We start from the raw sequence: 18,132 nt of genomic DNA, 5'->3' as shown, positions 1-18,132 counted from the left end.
TAGAAGCAGGGCCGGTGCTCCCATTAGGCAGCTGCCTAGGGCGCCGGCCTCTGGGGGGGGCGGCACTAAAGCCGGGGACCCAGTACTAAATTTGAAATGAATGCGGGCGGTGTGATCGCCTAGGGTAGATCGCCCGCCCGCAATAATGTGGTGCTGCTACAGTACAGCAACGCATTTTAAAATCTCGGCTTCTGGCAGCGCAAGACATCACGACGCTGCCAGTGTAGAGGAAACGACAGAAAGAAGAAAGAAGCGAGCAAGAAGAGAAAGGAAGGAAAATGAAGAAGCTAAGGTGAGTACAGGAAAAAGCAAGCTACAAAAAACTGGAGGGGGGGGTGGGGGACGGATGCTATACATAGGGGGGAGAATGGAGGCTACAGAAAGGGGGAGAGAACGGAGGCTATACAAAGGAGGGGAATGGAGGCTATACAAAGGGGGGGAGAATGGAGGCTACAGAAAGGGGGGAGAATGGAGGCTATACAAAGGGGGGGATGGATGCTACAGAAAATGTTTGGGAGGGAGAATGGATGCTACAGAAAATGGGGGGGGGAGTGAATGCTACATAATATTGGGGAGGAGGCTGGAGAAAATGTGGAGATGGGGATTACACTGAGAAATGTCCTTGAGTTAGAGACTATGGGGTCTATGTACTAAAATAGTGCCGTGACAAATTGCAGCTATGCATAATGAAGCACAGCTTTAATTCACCTTGCTGGGTCTAATCTAGGATAGTTAAGGAACCATTTATGTTTTTTAGTATTTGCCCTCTATTTGGTTCTCCTTTCTTGCCCTCTATTAGTATAATTAATTTTACATCAGCAGAATACATTAACAAATGCAAATAAAATAGAACGGTCTAGATTATCTGTCACTTAGATTACCTTTCTCTATTTATTTGCATGTGTTAGTATATTTAATATATCATCTACAGAATACATTAATAGACAGCAACAGCGGAGAGCCAAGTAGTGGGCAAATACTAAAAAAAAAAAAAGCCAAGTGGAGGGCATGTGAGTAAAGCTGGTGTCGCCTCTGCGGCTGGCATATGTGACACAAACTGATGGGCAAGGGGTGACATGTGAAAAAAGCTAGTGGGCAGATGGGCATGTGTGAGAGAAGTAGGTGGGCAGTGGGGTACATGTCAGTGTGTAACAGGTGAGTGATGTCAAGTTTTCTCTAGATATCCTGTGTTTGGTCCTGGGCAGCAGTGAAGCCTGGACAGCATTCTGCATCAGACATCAGTGCTACGTCAGACATCTGGACTGCATCCTAGCCAGCCAAGAGGGGGTAAGAGTTATTATTTTTATTTTAGAAATGTCAAGTGTGTTAGGGGCTGGGAAATTGGGGGGGGGGGGGGGGGGGGGGGGGGCGACACACTTAAGCTTTGCCTAGCCCTGGATAGAAGGTGGTTACATGGGAGTGGTGATATTGCTTAAAACATATCCAATATATCATAGAGCTAGAAACAACAATTTGAAAATATTAAACTAGCTACAAATACTTAATTGTGAGGGGACTCATTTAGACTAAAAGATGGAGGGTACTGGGTTGAGTTGGTCTGGATAATAGATGAACCTTCCCCATCCATGACATATTCATGTCTTTTAAACCATTTGATAATCGGGGAAGGGGCAGAGGAAGAATAAGGTACATACAGGGTCTCCATCTGTAAACTAAATTGAATTTTGGAGACTGTGAGGAGTCTTTCCAGTTTAGTGCTATCGCTGCCCTCGTGCCTATTAATACATGACCCAAAACATATCTATCTTGTTCTGAAACTTGATCGGTAAAGGTGAAGTGGTGCTACTTCTGGTGAAGGGTTGAGCGTTTGTCACACATCGAATTCCAGCGGTTACTTTTCAAACCCGCTGTCCGGCACACTCCAAGCACAGAACCTTCATCATCATCTCCATTTATTTATATAGCACCACTGATTCCGCAGGGCTGTACAGAGAACTCATTTACATCAGTCCCTGCCTCATTGGAGCTTACAATCTAAATTCCCTAATGCCTTGTGTCATAATACTAATACATTGTACTACAGAAGGCGCATGGCCCTTTAAAAACTATGAGCCTATGATCATGTGTCCTGAGACCCGCCCTGCTCTTCAGCTTACCTATATAAACCTGCTCAGTGCACAGGCTTGTGCTAGAGTATTAGGTTCCGTGCCTTTACTCCAGTGGCCCTGTGCATATTGTGGCTGATTTCTGGGTATCCTGACCAGGACTGTGACTGACTTTTCTTCTGCCTGTTGTTTGGTACTGATTTTCCTGATTGTTGCTGACTATTCCTCGATTTCCTGATTTGGCATTCTGCAGTCTGTTGTGTACCAGTCCCAACTTCGTTGACCAATCTTGCACTTTGATACAGCTCGTCTTGCCTGGAGGGAGCGCAGAAGGCTGTGACCTGCGAACTTACCTGCAGCAAAGCCCAAACTTCCTTGCAGGGGTCCCTGGTGAAAACAGGTGGTTTGTTAGACTTTACGCCGCTGTTACTTCCTGTGCTAATCCAGGTGGGTGAAGGTGAATCCACTTTATCTGCTAGAATTGTGACAGCATTATGTTTAAAACTTTAAAGATGAGGTTAAAAACCTCGTTGATGGCTGAATTATTGAGCACTACCAAAAAACATGAATAATGTTGCCTATTTAATTACATTGGTGCCAGCAAAATTTACAATGGGTACTCCACATTTTGGCGGGAGTAAAATATAGCCTGTTAAAGAGTTTAACCTGCATTTCTGTGCGATAGTTGCTGTGACAAGATTGACCATCTCTGCCACCCTGTCTGTTGTTGTTGGGAACCGGCTGGGCTTACTTTGCCACTGTTACCTTATGGTATCCCAAATGCGCCCTCTAACTGCAGTAGGAGGGGCTTACAAATGCTGCCACCACTGAACTCCTTACGAGCATCTAGAACCAGGTTCCTTCTGGGTAACTGTCGCTGCAAAAGTACCCCGTTGCTGGTGTACCTGGGCTGGTACCCGTGACCTCTTACTAGGGATCAGGGTTGCTGTAGATGAATCCCCCCGGCCTATCATACTGGCCAGAGCTCCTGGGTAGCAGGTAGAGCGGTGGTTACCGGAAAGCTGGGTCCAAACCTCAGGTCAGCCGGGAACGGTTAGAGTTGAGTCTAATCTGTAGGTTACAGGAATTTCAGCAATGAGAAGTTTTCAAGCAGGTCTTTGAAGCAAGTGATGTTTATTTGCTCAAGTAGTCCTAAGAAGGACAGTTCACATGCCAGTCTGTGGTCTAGTGATCTTTCCAGAAGTATAGATGGTACAAGAATGATACATTCAGTACAAACCAGTGCTGTTTTATACATTTTTGGACACAGCCTCACAGGGTAAGCCAACCCCTGAAGTCTGAGTTATTTTTAGTACCAGGATGCAATATGTTTACCCAAACATAGATTTAAATGCAATTTATACTTAGCAAAATGTACACTTTTCTGCGATACCCTGAATCCCATTGATCAGTGACAGGCGCTGTCCCGCTGCTTCCCTTGGGACGGCCGCCTGCCTTCTCTCCCAGCGCAGAGAAAAGCAAAGGACGATGTGTGAAAAGGGCACTCGAAGAAACTATAGTAACATATGAATTAGGTAAATACATAAAATTAACACAAGCACAAAAAAGATTGGCCAGCGCAATTCTTAAAACCCAAGTGTATAAATTGCAGATAAATATGGAAACCAATCAACATACATAAACACCAATAAATAGGTAATTTCTATAAGCTAGATACAGTCAATATATATTTAAATTGTTATTTATTGTAAACAAACATAAAATAGGAATTCCTAATTATTGGTATATACCAATGGATCTGTCACGGGCACTAGGAGTCTTTGCCCAGGATATCACCAGATGATGTTCTTACCAGAGTAATATAGCTGGTACTATGGTCCTCCGGTAGCAGGGTGACAATGGAACAGGAGAATCAGCAGATGGTGAGAGAATGCTCAAGGAAAGTCTATGACTAGCAGCAACTGGTAATGACTAGATGTATGTACACGAGGAACCAGATGGACAAGTAAACGTGAGGAGAGTCAGTGGTCTGCGTACAGCAAGTTGTACCACTGTCTATAGTGAAGGAATGGATTCCAGGTGCAAGTAGGTAACGGGGAAGTCAGAGGTCTGCGTATAGCAAGTTGTACCACTGCTTATGTGAGAGGATACTTGAAACTGGTGCCAATGGGAAATAGGAGTCAGCGGTCTGCGTTCAGCAAGTTGTACCACTGCTATATATATGTGAGGAGGGACACGAGGAGATGAATGGAATACTGAGGATACACGGGGCACACGGAACCTGATCCCACGATGATATCCACAATACAATAATAACTGACAAGCGCTGCTTAGAGTATACAAAGTCACTATAGAGATCCAGGCAATAGGAAACAAAGTCAATAGTAACAATAGCCTTGGTAGATGGAAGACTCCGGAGATGAACACAACACAGTCCAGACGGATATGCAATACAATAGCAAAGTCAATGGAAAGTATGCATACCGCGGTTCAGGAGAGCAGGCTGTCAGGGAGACGTGTAGGGATACCTGAACGGCTGAACGCCGGCAGGAGGAGAGACCACTGGAGGCGGGAAGCAGTGATCAAGTTGGTGCAGCGCACGGAAGGTAGCCGGTAATCAACGGAGCAATACTCAGGAAGCAGTAGTAAGTAACACTGGAAACATGATGAACACGGGAGAGTTGAGGCTGTATGGTATCCGGCAGTAGAAGCGGAGGGAAGGCACGCTGAACAGGGGAGAGTAGAGGCGGTCTGGAATCCAGCAGTAGTAGCGAAGGCAGCAGAGAGCAGACACGCTGAACACAGGAGAGTTGAGGCGGACTGGAATCCGGCAGCAGTAGCCGATAGGAATCAGTGGAGAGCTGACACGATGAACACAGGAGAGTTGAGACGGTCTGGAACCCGGCAGTAGTAACGGAGGCAGCGGAGAGCAGACACGCTGAACACAGGAGAGTTGAGGTGGACTGGAATCCGGCAGCAGTAGCAGATAGGAATCAGCTGAGTGCAGGCACGATGAACACAGGAGAGTTGAAGTGGTCTGGAAACCACAATCGAAGTAAACAGGAATCAGCTGGGGCTGAATACACAAGGAAACACAGGAACACCTTCAGAGGCTCATGGGGAATGAGACTCCAAGATCAGGCAACCAGGTACTGATCACAGGTGGTTTAAATAGGGAGGGTTGCCTGATCATCCAATCAATTAAAAGCAACAGGTACTGAAGGTTTCATAAGGGCTGCACATGCGCAGACCCTCAGGATGGCGGACGGCCACGGTTCCTGAACACAGGAGAAATGGCACTCACAGTCCGGTGAGTGACAGTACCCCCCCTTTTAAAGGTGGGCACAGAACACCTGGAACCGGGTTTGTCCGGAAACTTGGAATAAAACTTCTTAAGAAGAGCTGGAGCATTGAGATCTTCTGCTTTAATCCATGAACGCTCTTCAGGACCAAAGCCGTTCCAATGAACGAGGAAACGAAGAACTCGCGAAATTTTTGCGTCCAATATGTGAGTAATCTCAAAGTCCTCCTCTTGATGAACTTGAACTGGCCGAGGTGCTGAAGGAGGGACCGAGAAACGGTTGATGATAAGAGGTTTGAGCAAAGACACATGGAAGGCATTGGAAATACGAAGGTTCTTAGGTAGTAGAAGTTTGAAACAAACTGGATTTATCACTTGAATGATCCTATATGGACCAATAAAACGAGGAGCGAACTTCATAGATGGGAACTTCAAACGAATATTTTTGGTTGATAACCATACACGATCTCCGATTTTAAGTGGTGGAATAGCCCGTCTCTTTTTATCTGCAAAAGACTTATATCTGGCAGATGTCTTCTTTAAACAGGTTCTGACCTGACACCAAATATTTTTGAAGGTCTGACAAACAGTCTCTACAGCAGAAACTTGGGTGGGAGGGAGGGCAGGAAATTCCGGAAAAGACGGATGGTGACCGTAAACCACAAAGAATGGAGTTTTAGAAGATGATTCATGATACATGTTGTTATGAGCGAATTCAGCCCATGGAAGCAAATCTACCCAGTTGTCTTGGTTGGCTGAAGAGAACATCCTTATAAAAGTCTCAAGATCTTGATTGACCCTTTCGGTTTGTCCGTTTGATTGAGGATGGTAGGAGGATGAGAGTGATAATCGGATACCCAAGGTCTTACAGAGGGCCCGCCAGAATCTGGAAACGAATTGCACTCCTCTATCTGAAACAATCTCGGAAGGACATCCATGAATACGGAAGATTTCTTTGATGAAATAATCAGCCAGAGTAGATGAAGAAGGTAAACCGGTCAAAGGAACGAAATGTGCCATCTTCGAAAATCTGTCCACCACTACCCAAATAGTATTCCACTTTTTACTTGGAGGAAGATCAGTAACAAAGTCCATACTAATATGGGTCCACGGCTTGGAAGGAATGGGTAGTGGTTGAAGCAAACCCACTGGAGTTCTGCGGGGAGTCTTAAACTGGGAACACAATTCACAAGCAGCCACAAAATCTTTGACATCTCTCCTCATAGAAGGCCACCAGTAACTTCGAGAAAGAATTTCAAAAGTCTTGCATTCACCAGAATGTCCAGAAAAACGAGAAGAGGAAACCACGAAAGGATTTTCTTCCTAAGAGCAGGTGGCACTAGGGTTCTCCCAAATGGTTGCACCTAAGTGGAAGAAGCAGCCAGAGAAACACATTTGGGGTCTAATATTGTCACGGGCACTAGGAGTCTTTACCCAGGGATCACCAGGTGATGGACTTACCAGAGCAGTATAGGTGGTAATATGGTACTCTGGTAGCGGGGTGATCACGGAACAGGAGACAGCAGATGGTAGAGAATGCTCGTGGAAAGTCTATGACTAGCAGCACTGGTAATATATAGGTAATAGTACACGAGGAACTGAATGGACAAAGGAAACGTGAGGGTAGTCAGTGGTCTGCGGTAGCAAGTTGTACCACTGCTATAGTGAGGAGGAATGTCCAGAAGCAACGAGGAGGTGATGAGAGTCAGCGGTCTGCGTTTAGCAAGTTGTACCGCTGTCTAGGTGAGGGAACGGAAGCCAGGTGGAGGTATCCGGGAAGTCAGTGGTCTGCGTTAGCAAGTTGTACCACTGCTATATGGAAGGATACTGAAACATGAATCAGTGGTCTGCCTCTAGCAAGTTGTACCACTGAAATATATAAGTGAGGAGGAGCACGGGGAGATAAATGTAAAGCAGAGTATACACGGGCACACTGAACTTGAATCCACAATGATATGCACAAAGTAGTAATAACTGAGCAGCACTGCACAATTATACAAAGTCACAGGAAGTATCCAGACTACAAGGTAACACAGTCAAATGATGGCAATAGACTCAGTGGATAGGCAACTTCAGAGAAGAACAACTCAGTCCAGCAAGGTATGCAATACACGAGCACAGTCAATGATAAGTATGCATAAAGTGGTTCAGGAGAGCAGGCTGTCAGAAAGGAGTGCAGAGATACCTGAGCGGCAGGAGGCCGGCAAGATGCGAAGTCCCAGGGAAATGGAAGCGGTATCCAAGTAGGTGCAGCGCACAGGTAGGTAGACCAGCAACGATGGAACAATACTCAGGAAGCAGTAGTATATAGGACTGGTCACCTGGAGATCACTGAAGAGTAGAAGCGGTATCCAAGTAGGTGAAGCGCACAGGTAGGTAGACCAGCAACAAGGGAACAATACTCAGGAAGCAGTAGTATATAGGACTGGTCACCTGGAGATCACTGAAGAGTAGATGCAGTATGGCAGAGAGGACAGCAGCGGAGCGTTGATCCAATGCAGACAGGCGAGTTGACACAGGCAGGAACACTGTAGAAGCACGGAGAGCGGATCAGCTGGCTGCAGACACGAGTAGAACTGAAGGGTAGCGACAAGCAGGACACTGCAGATACACGGAGGTAGCAGATAGGAATCAGCAGGTGCAGTAACGATGAAACACGGGAGAGTTGAGATGAGCTGGAACTGTAGTGCACGGAGGCAGCGGATAGGAATCAGCTAATGCAGTCACAAGGAACCACAGGAGAGTTGAAGTGGTCTGGAAACCACAGGAGAGTTGAAGTGGTCTGGAAACCACAGGAATCAGCTGGGCTGAATACACGAGGAAACACAGGAACACCTTCAGAGGCTCATGGGGAATGAAACTCCAAGATCAGGCAACGAGGCATAGACAGCAGGTGCTTTAAATAGGGAGTGTTGCCTGATCAGCCAATTAACTAAAAGGAACATGTACTGAAGGTTTGAAAGGGCTGCACATGCGCAGACCCTCAGGATGGTGGACGGCCACGGTTCCTAAACACACGGGAAGAAGCACTCACAGTCTGGTGAGTGACAAATATAGAGTGGTTGGGACCATCTTCAACGTCTGAGGACGTCACAAAAGCTTGAGATAGGGCGTCTGCTTTTTTATTTTTCGCAGCTGGTTTGAAGGTTATGATTAGTTCAAAACGAGAAAAGAAAAGAGACCATCTTGCTTGACGAGAATTCAAACATTGAGCAGACTGTAAATATGACAAATTTTTATGATCAGTAAAAATTGTCACAGGATGACGAGCTCCCTCCAACAAATATCTCCATTCCTCTAATGCTACTTTTATAGCCAGCAACTCCTTGTCCCTGATGGTATAATTCTTCTCCGCAGGCAGAAGACCCCGAGAGTAAAAGGCACAAGGATGGAATTTTTGTTGCTCCGATCTTTGGGAGAGAATGGCTCCTAAACCAACATTAGAGGCATCTACCTCTAGGAAGAAGGGAGGCGCCACATCAGGCTGTCGAAGAACAGGAGCGGAGGAGAAGGACTCTTTAAGAAACTGGAAGGCTTGAAGGGCCTCAGAGGACCATTGTTTAGTATTGGCCCCTTTACGAGTTAGGGCCACAATAGGAGATGCAATTGAGGAAAAATCTTGAATGAAGCGTCTATAGTAATTGGCAAAACCTAAAAAACGCTGAATTGCATGAAGAGTAGGCTGAGGCCAATGTAATACAGCATTCACCTTTTCTGGATCCATCTGAAGACCAACTCTGGAGACAATATATCCCAGAAATGGAATCTGGGGCAACTCGAATGAACATTTTTCTAACTTGCAGAATAATGAATTTTTCCGGAGTCTGGAAAGGACCTCTGCCACATGTTGATGATGAGAAGGCAGGTCCTGCGAAAAGATCAATATGTCATCCAGATAGACGACACAAACATATAACAAGTCCCGGAAGATCCCATTAATGAAACCCTGGAAAACAGCGGGGGCGTTACATAACCCGAAGGGCATTACTAAATATTCATAATGCCCGTCTCTGGTGTTGAAAGCTGTCTTCCATTCGTCACCGGACCTGATTCGAATTAAATTGTAGGCACCACGAAGATCCAACTTGGTAAAGATCCGGGCTCCCTTGATACGATCAAATAACTCAGTAATTAATGGAATGGGATAGCGATTTTTGATAGTTATGGCCTTAAGTCCACAGAAATCTATGCAAGGACGTAATGACCCATCCTTCTTTTTTACGAAGAAAAACCCTGCTCCAGCGGGAGAGGTGGAAGGTCGAATAAATCCTCGCTGGAGATTCTCTTTGATGTATTCAGATGTAGCTTAAGTTTCAGGTAACGAAAGTGGATACACACGACCCCTGGGAGGAGTCTTGCCAGGTTGAAGATCAATCGGACAGTCCCACGAACGATGAGGAGGAAGACGTTCAGACTGAATTTTATCAAATACATCGGCAAAAGAAGCATACTGAGGAGGAAGTCCGGTGAACAAGGTGAAATGGAGGATTGCTGTATTTTGAGAGGAACGACTTGAGAGAAGCAACAATGATGACATTCAGGCCCCCAAGACGTAACTTGAGGAGTGTGCCAGTCAATCTGGGGAGAATGACGTTGAAGCCATGGAAGGCCTAATACAATCGGACTGGTAGTAACAGGAAGAATTAAAAATGAAATTTCTTCCTGGTGTAATACACCAATTTGAAGGGTTACTGGAGACGTACTCTGGGTGATGAGACCATTAATAATGCGTGATCCATCGATAGCAGCCACAGTAATAGGTATTTTCAAAGTAATCAATGGTAGGGACCATTGATTCACGAGGGATTTAGAAATAAAATTTCCTGCAGCTCCAGAGTCAATAAGTGCTTGGGACATGAACGATTTGGTAGCAAAGGAAACCGTAACATCAAAAGCACAAACTTTTAATTTCGTAGAACATGGAGAGGACTCCAGGGACCCTAACTTCACCTCTCCAGAACTGGTTAGGGCCTGGCATTTCCCAATTTTTTTAGGGCATGAATTGAGCATATGAGTAGAATCAGCACAATAGATACAAAGTCTATTTTTTACTCTTCGGTCCCTCTCCTCTGAAGTTAATTTGGAGCGACCTATCTCCACAGGTATCACCGGAGATGAAATTGGGCGAACTTGAGGACTTGAGCGAAGAGGTGCTTTAAATTAAGTTGTTTTTTCAGACTCTCTTTCACGAAATCTCATGTCTACACGGTGGCAAAGAGAAATCAAATCTTCTAGAGAAGTAGGTAATTCTTGAGTAGTCAGTGCATCTTTAATTTTATCAGAAAGCCCCTGCCAGAAGGCGGCAATTAACGCTTCAGTGTTCCACTGAAGTTCAGAGGCTAATATCCGAAATTGAATGACGTACTGGGCTACAGTACGAGAACCCTGACGTAGACGGAGGATGCTGGATGCAGCGGAAATAACACGACCAGGTTCATCAAATACACTTCGAAACGTGGAAATAAATTTGGCACTAACTTGTAATAATGGATCATTTCTTTCCCACAGAGGGGAAGCCCATGCGAGAGCTTGTCCGGAAAATAAGGAAATGAGATAGGCCACTCTGGAACGATGAGTAGAGAAATTGTGAGGTTGAAGCTCAAAATGAACTGAGCATTGATTTAGAAAACCCCTGCATGTTTTGGGGTCTCCATCATATTTTGAAGGAGTAGGCAGGTGTAGCGTGGAAGCAGTAGACACCTGGGATGGCACTGGGGAAACGGAGGAAGGCACAGGAGCATCAACAGTAGCTGTGATATTTTGCGTAGACGTTCTTTGGGAGGCTAACGCCTGGCAACATTGCAGCAATTGTTGTTGGCGAACATCCTGTTGTTCAATACGGGTAACCAGATACTGCAGCATCTCTTTAGCTGTAGGTTCCGCTCCTGGGTCTGTCATGGCCTGATCTTATTGTCACGGGCACTAGGAGTCTTTGCCCAGGATATCACCAGATGATGTTCTTACCAGAGTAATATAGCTGGTACTATGGTCCTCCGGTAGCAGGGTGACAACGGAACAGGAGAATCAGCAGATGGTGAGAGAATGCTCAAGGAAAGTCTATGACTAGCAGCAACTGGTAATGACTAGATGTATGTACACGAGGAACCAGATGGACAAGTAAACGTGAGGAGAGTCAGTGGTCTGCGTACAGCAAGTTGTACCACTGCTATAGTGAGGAGGAATGTCCAGGAGTAGAGAGGAGGTAGTGAGAGTCAGTGGTCTGCATATAGCAAGTTGTACCACTGTCTATAGTGAAGGAATGGATTCCAGGTGCAAGTAGGTAACGGGGAAGTCAGTGGTCTGCGTATAGCAAGTTGTACCACTGCTTATGTGAGAGGATACTTGAAACTGGTGCCAATGGGAAATAGGAGTCAGCGGTCTGCGTTCAGCAAGTTGTACCACTGCTATATATATGTGAGGAGGGACACGAGGAGATGAATGGAATACTGAGGATACACGGGGCACACGGAACCTGATCCCACGATGATATCCACAATACAATAATAACTGACAAGCGCTGCTTAGAGTATACAAAGTCACTATAGAGATCCAGGCAATAGGAAACAAAGTCAATAGTAACAATAGCCTTGGTAGATGAAAGACTCCGGAGATGAACACAACACAGTCCAGACGGATATGCAATACAATAGCAAAGTCAATGGAAAGTATGCATACCGCGGTTCAGGAGAGCAGGCTGTCAGGGAGACGTGTAGGGATACCTGAACGGCTGAACGCCGGCAGGAGGAGAGACCACTGGAGGCGGGAAGCAGTAATCAAGTTGGTGCAGCGCACGGAAGGTAGCCGGTAATCAACGGAGCAATACTCAGGAAGCAGTAGTAAGTAACACTGGAAACATGATGAACACGGGAGAGTTGAGGCTGTCTGGTATCCGGCAGTAGAAGCGGAGGCAGCGGAGGGAAGGCATGCTGAACAGGGGAGAGTAGAGGCAGTCTGGAATCCAGCAGTAGTAGCGAAGGCAGCGGAGAGCAGACAAGCTGAACACAGGAGAGTTGAGGCGGACTGGAATCCAGCAGCAGTAGCCGATAGGAATCAGTGGAGAGCTGACACGATGAACACAGGAGAGTTGAAGTGGTCTGGAAACCACAATCGAAGTAAACAGGAATCAGCTGGAGATGAATACACGAGGAAACACAGGAACACCTTCAGAGGCTCATGGGGAATGAGACTCCAAGATCAGGCAACCAGGTACTGATCACAGGTGGTTTAAATAGGGAGGGTTGCCTGATCATCCAATCAATTAAAAGCAACAGGTACTGAAGGTTTCATAAGGGCTGCACATGCGCAGACCCTCAGGATGGCGGACGGCCACGGTTCCTGAACACAGGAGAAATAGCACTCACAGTCCGGTGAGTGACAGGATCAACAATAATAATATATATCATGATTGTAACAAATTTATACATGGATAAAATACAAATGTAGCAATAATGTAGATCAATACCACAATGGATCCAGACCCTATTTGTGCATATATGGTCAACAAGTTCTTAGGGAATATTATACCCAAAATGATTAGGACTCAAGACTTATGCACACATAAGTAGGAAACAACCGATATCGATAGTCAATATTCTTACAGACTCTTGATGAGGAAATTGTTCCAATATACCAGTATGCTGCTAGCATGTAACTCACGGTTTCCACGCTGAAGACACTTTCCGATATTCAGCTAGGCTGTATACACATATATTCCTGGAGTCCTCGCTTCTTAGAACTGTGACGATTATCCACTGAACAGCGGTCACGTAGCTGCGGGTGCGCACCCTAGTATGATCGTGTAAAACAAATGCAAGGATACAAAATTTCTAAAAAGTTGGTTCCGTTCAATAAAGTGATATACACTGGCAGAGTCAGGTCTCTTAGATCCACGGGTATATCATAGATAGGACTCACTGACGCGTTTCGTTGCAGACTTTTTCAAAGCAGTCATATTTTTTAGCGCCTAATTTAATATTTTTAAATATATAAAATTAAACTTTATTAATGAACAAGACAAATTAGCGAAATATTAAAACTTGAAGATGGAAATGGAAACCTATGGTTGTACTGTTAAATTAAGCAGAAAAATACTGTTTAGCCTCGCCTGCCATCTCTCTAATATATATATATATATATATATATATATATATATATATATATATATATATATATATATATATGAAATAAGACTGATATAGATCCTTTAATTGAATAATATATGAAGGAAATAGATTAATAATATCAATGGCAAAGACTAATATCAATAGCTCCAATGAGACAATGCTAAGGTTACCAATCACATTATTGGTATATAGATGACATATATCTTTCAAATTAGTTCATCTCCTTACTAGAGATAAATGCAATAAGTGGTTTAGTAAGTCACAGTAATTATTCCTCTATTTATGAAATGTTTCAATAGAGGCACTATAAATTGTGTATTCAGAACAATAACAGCAGTGTTCTCTGGGTAACTGAATAAATCAAGATAAGTATTTGTTATACAGCTGATATGAGTCCACCTGATAGTTTGTGATTCCTCTGATTAGAAAGAGTTGTTATCTAGATACCTTCAATAAGATCTAATAATAAAATCTCTATACATGGAGAGAGAAAGAGGTCATCATCATCATCATCATCATATTGTGCCACTGATTCCGCAGCGCTGTATACAGAACTCATTCACATCAGTCCCTGGAGCTTACAGTCTAAATTCCCTAACATACAAACACAGACAGAGAGGGAGAGAGACTATGGTCAATTTTGATAGCAGCCAATTAACCTACTAGTATGTTTTTGGAGTGTGGGAGGAAACCGGAGCACCCGGAGGAAACCCATGCAAACAAAGGGAGAACATACAAACTCCACACAGATAAGGCCATGGTCAGGAATTGAATTCATGACCCCAGCGCTGTGAGGCAGAAGTGCTAGCCACTGTGCTGCCCAAGGTGAGTTTTTGTCAATAGCCCATGTCGTGTAATATGCAAGTACTATCAAGAGGAGTATCCCTGCTATATGGATAATACCATTAAGTTAAATATAATTGAAATTTTTGTGTACAGAGAAACAAGATGGTTTTTATAACATGATACCTATCGTATAATATGCTCACACTATCAGGAGGAATAACCCCGCTATGGGAATAATAGCATTGTGTTAAGTATCATTGAGAATCTCTTTGTACGGAGAGACTAGGCAGTGAGTCTTTTATCTAATAGCCCGTATTGTATGCCAAATAAACACTGCCTAGAGGAATATCCCCGTTATGAAAATCAGCTGTGTTATGCGTATATAGTAAACAGTCCAAACGAATCACTGTTAACGTTCCTAATGTCTGACCTATACTTGTATATCTAATAGCATTGGATAATTTTAAACCCTTGTATACAGGGAAGAGCTAGCAGCGCAGACAGAGCCGACGAGCATTTCGCTATAAAGTAGCTTTGTCAAGGCAACCCGTTTGGATGAACCCATTGGTCTTTTACAGCGGGCAAATTTCTTTCTCCTGGCATCACATCTGGCTACGTGTCACTGGTAATTTGTAGTATTTTTTTCCCTGAATGGACTCATCAACAAATGAAATTAAAGTAACCTCCCATATACAAGAGGCGATTGGACAGAGATAGAGGGGTTTGTTAAGTATGTGTCAATCCCATACAAAAGCTAATATCTAGGAGAAAGGCTTTAAATACTATTGTTTTGCAACCAATAATTATAGAAAAACAATAATAGTGATTCTGCTCTTTTCACGATAATGTGGTTAGATAGGAATGAAAAATATTCTGTAAGTTGACCCTAAATAGTCAAAAAGAAGTGTGTTAATTCCATACCTAATAGGGGGATAGAGCAGATAAAGAAGTTGTATGAAAGAGCATTAAGAGCAAAAAAATATACAAATGGTGTAAAAACAAAATGTATAAAAAATATGGAAAATATAAATAAAAAATAATTGTGAAAATAAAATTAAATAAAATAATTAAGAAATAAATAATAATGTTAATGATCGAAATACACAAATATGATATTAACTATTATGTATATTTATATTGTTATCAGTGAAATTCTATATATTCTAACTGTTGTTAGTGAAATTAGGAATGGAAGTGTTTAAATACACCAATATGATATTTACTAAAAATATGTGTATCCTTACTGTTGTCAGTAAAGTTGTATATATTCTAAGGGGGGTATTCAATTGTTAGCGAGATCGCTGAAATACTCGCGCTCCAAAAATATTACCGTTAACACGGTTATATTGAGCGTAAATACCGTTAATACGGTAATTTACTCGCTGGATTTCGAGCTGCGAGCTGAAATTCAGTGAGATATTACCGTATTAACGGTAATATTTTTGGAGCGTGAGTATTTCAGCGGTCTCGCTAACAATTGAATACCCCCTAACTGTAAGTGAAATAACTTGTAAGTGAAATTAAAAGTGAAATTGTATACAAAGGTATTAATAAAGATTCTCATACAAAAAATAACTATGAGAAAAAATATTTTTTTAAACTCCTTTCACCTTTAAGAAAAGCGAAATTTCATGAAAAATCCAAATGTTGTGCCCGTGATAATAAAACATACAGCATTAGATAAGAAGGTCCAAACTAGATGTATGTTAGAAACTCTACAGTTATGGAAATATCAATAACAATGTATTGTTTATTGTGGATACCATCTCTTGTAGTAAGAGGATAATCCAAAATTGACAATTTAAGCATTAAAGGAAGGACATAAAATTATTATGGTCATTAAGACCCCGTGGGGTTAAGCTAAAAAATTATTTTACATTCTCTTTTTAGGAGTTCCTGATTCAGGTCACCACCTCTCAATCCCATCTTAATCTGCTCCATGGCAAAGGCTCGAAGTTCCTTAGGACTATCCTCATGGCATCTCAAGAAATTCTTTGCCACTGTTGTTATTTGTTTATATTATCCGCATCTCTTTTAGCCCGTCTGATATTACCTACATGCTCCAAGATCCTTTTTTTTTTAAAGGTCTGCTTGCCATTCCTATATAATATAGGTTACATGAGCATGTGAGGCAATACATCACATTTGGTGAGTTGCAGTTAAGAAAACCATCAATTTTCCACACCTTTAAATATCGGTCCCTATACTCTTTGGTTTGGACAATCAATGTACAGGCCCGACATGTACCGCACTTGAAACCATTAGGTCTATTTATAGTTTTTGTTTGTGGGAGTAAAGTACTATGTACAATAGAGTCCCTTAGATTTTTTGATCTACGCCATGTAATGGAAACTCGATCCCCTAGGATTTTCTCAAAATCATCATCTAACTTGAGAACATCCCAGTGTTTCTGAAAAATGTCACTTATTTCCTGCCACTGTGAACAGAAAGTGCCAATCATGCGGATCTTCAGGTTAGATTTTCTCATTTTAGGTAACGGGTAGATAAGAGTATCTCTATTACTCTTATTAACCACCTTCTCAGCTTTGCGTATGTTGCGTTTACTATATCCTCTACGTTCCAGTCTCTTTTTTAGTTCCTCAGCTCTCAGAGCATAAGTCTGTGTGTCTGAGCAATTTATCTTCATTCTGAGTAGTTCTCCTTTGGGGATACCATGAATCACTGCTGGATGATGTGAACTACTGGAATGTAGAAGGCTGTTCGTGGCTGTTTTCTTACGGTATACAGCTGTGGTTAATTGTCCATTAGATGTTTTTGAAATCATTAAATCTAAAAAATGTATTTCAGTATCTTGAAATTCAGAAGTTAGTTTAAGATTTAAATTATTAGAATTGAGAACTTGAGTAAACCGTTGGAAGAGGGTCTCTTTGCCATCCCATAAGATAAAAATGTTGTCTATATATCTGAGCCACGTACATATGTGGGTTGTATAGGGGGCATTAGCTTCAGTAAAGACCCTTTCCCACCATCCCAGGAAGAGATTTGCATATGTCGGTGCACAGGCACTCTCCATCTCGGTTCCTCTGATTTGGATATAAAATTTCTCTTAAAAAAAAAATAGTTTTTTGTGAGGACAAATTCCCATAGGGTTATAGTTAAGTCTTTTCAATCCCCTCTTTGTCCCATATCCAAAAAATATTTCACCACCTTGTTTATGTAAGATGTTTGAATAAAGAGATTCAACATCATAAGATGCCAATTTAGTTGTTTTGTTGACAGAAATGTTATTGAGTTTAGCTAATACATCTGAGGTATCTCTAATGTATGAATCCAAACCAAAGACTTATTGTCGAAGATGTCTATCAATAAATTTGTTGACATTTTCTGTGAGACTACATATGCCCGACACTATTGTTCTTCCCGATGGGTTATTTTCATCTTTGTGAATTTTCTTATAAAATATAGAATGTTGCAATCTTTTGGTGATTAGACCACAGAAAATCAAAATCCGATTGTGAGATTATTCCCATAGCGAGAGCATCATTTATTAAATTATTATATTGTATTTGATAATTTGCCATTGGATTAAATATTAATTGTTTGTAGCATTCAGCATCATTTAATTAGTGATAAATCTCACTTAGATATTGAGTGCGTGGCCACAGAACTACACCCTTATCGGATGGTTTCACAATGATGTCCTTCCAGCTTTTGATTTCTTTTAAAGCTTTCTGTTCCCCCAAGTTGAGGTTGAGTTTATTTCCCCTTTTAAAACTCTTTTGGTGATACAACTGGTCCAAATCCTTGGACACCAGATCTTTATAGGTTTTAACCTGGGGACAGATTGATATGTCTGGTATAAAAGAGAATTTCTTTTTATTCTTCAGCAGTGGTGGTGATTGTATAGGTTCCAGGGCAGGGGTATCTGGGCAGA

At 42.6% G+C, this 18,132-nt stretch overlaps 1 long non-coding RNA gene across 1 annotated transcript; it reads left to right on the top strand.

The window, feature by feature from the left end:
- The first annotated feature begins 1,180 nt into the window (after positions 1-1,180).
- Positions 1,181-17,588, top strand: LOC142100109 (uncharacterized). The gene is made up of 4 exons (XR_012678707.1): positions 1,181-1,287; positions 2,372-2,513; positions 14,719-14,862; positions 16,128-17,588. It is a non-coding gene; the product is annotated as an uncharacterized LOC142100109 (long non-coding RNA).
- Positions 17,589-18,132: the final 544 nt, after the last annotated feature.

The sequence above is a fragment of the Mixophyes fleayi genome, chromosome 8 (assembly GCF_038048845.1).
Source record: "Mixophyes fleayi isolate aMixFle1 chromosome 8, aMixFle1.hap1, whole genome shotgun sequence".
Classification (NCBI taxonomy): Eukaryota; Metazoa; Chordata; class Amphibia; order Anura; family Limnodynastidae; genus Mixophyes; species Mixophyes fleayi.
Note: the sequence above shows the minus strand (reverse complement) of the source record. Positions and strands in the feature narration are given on the sequence as shown.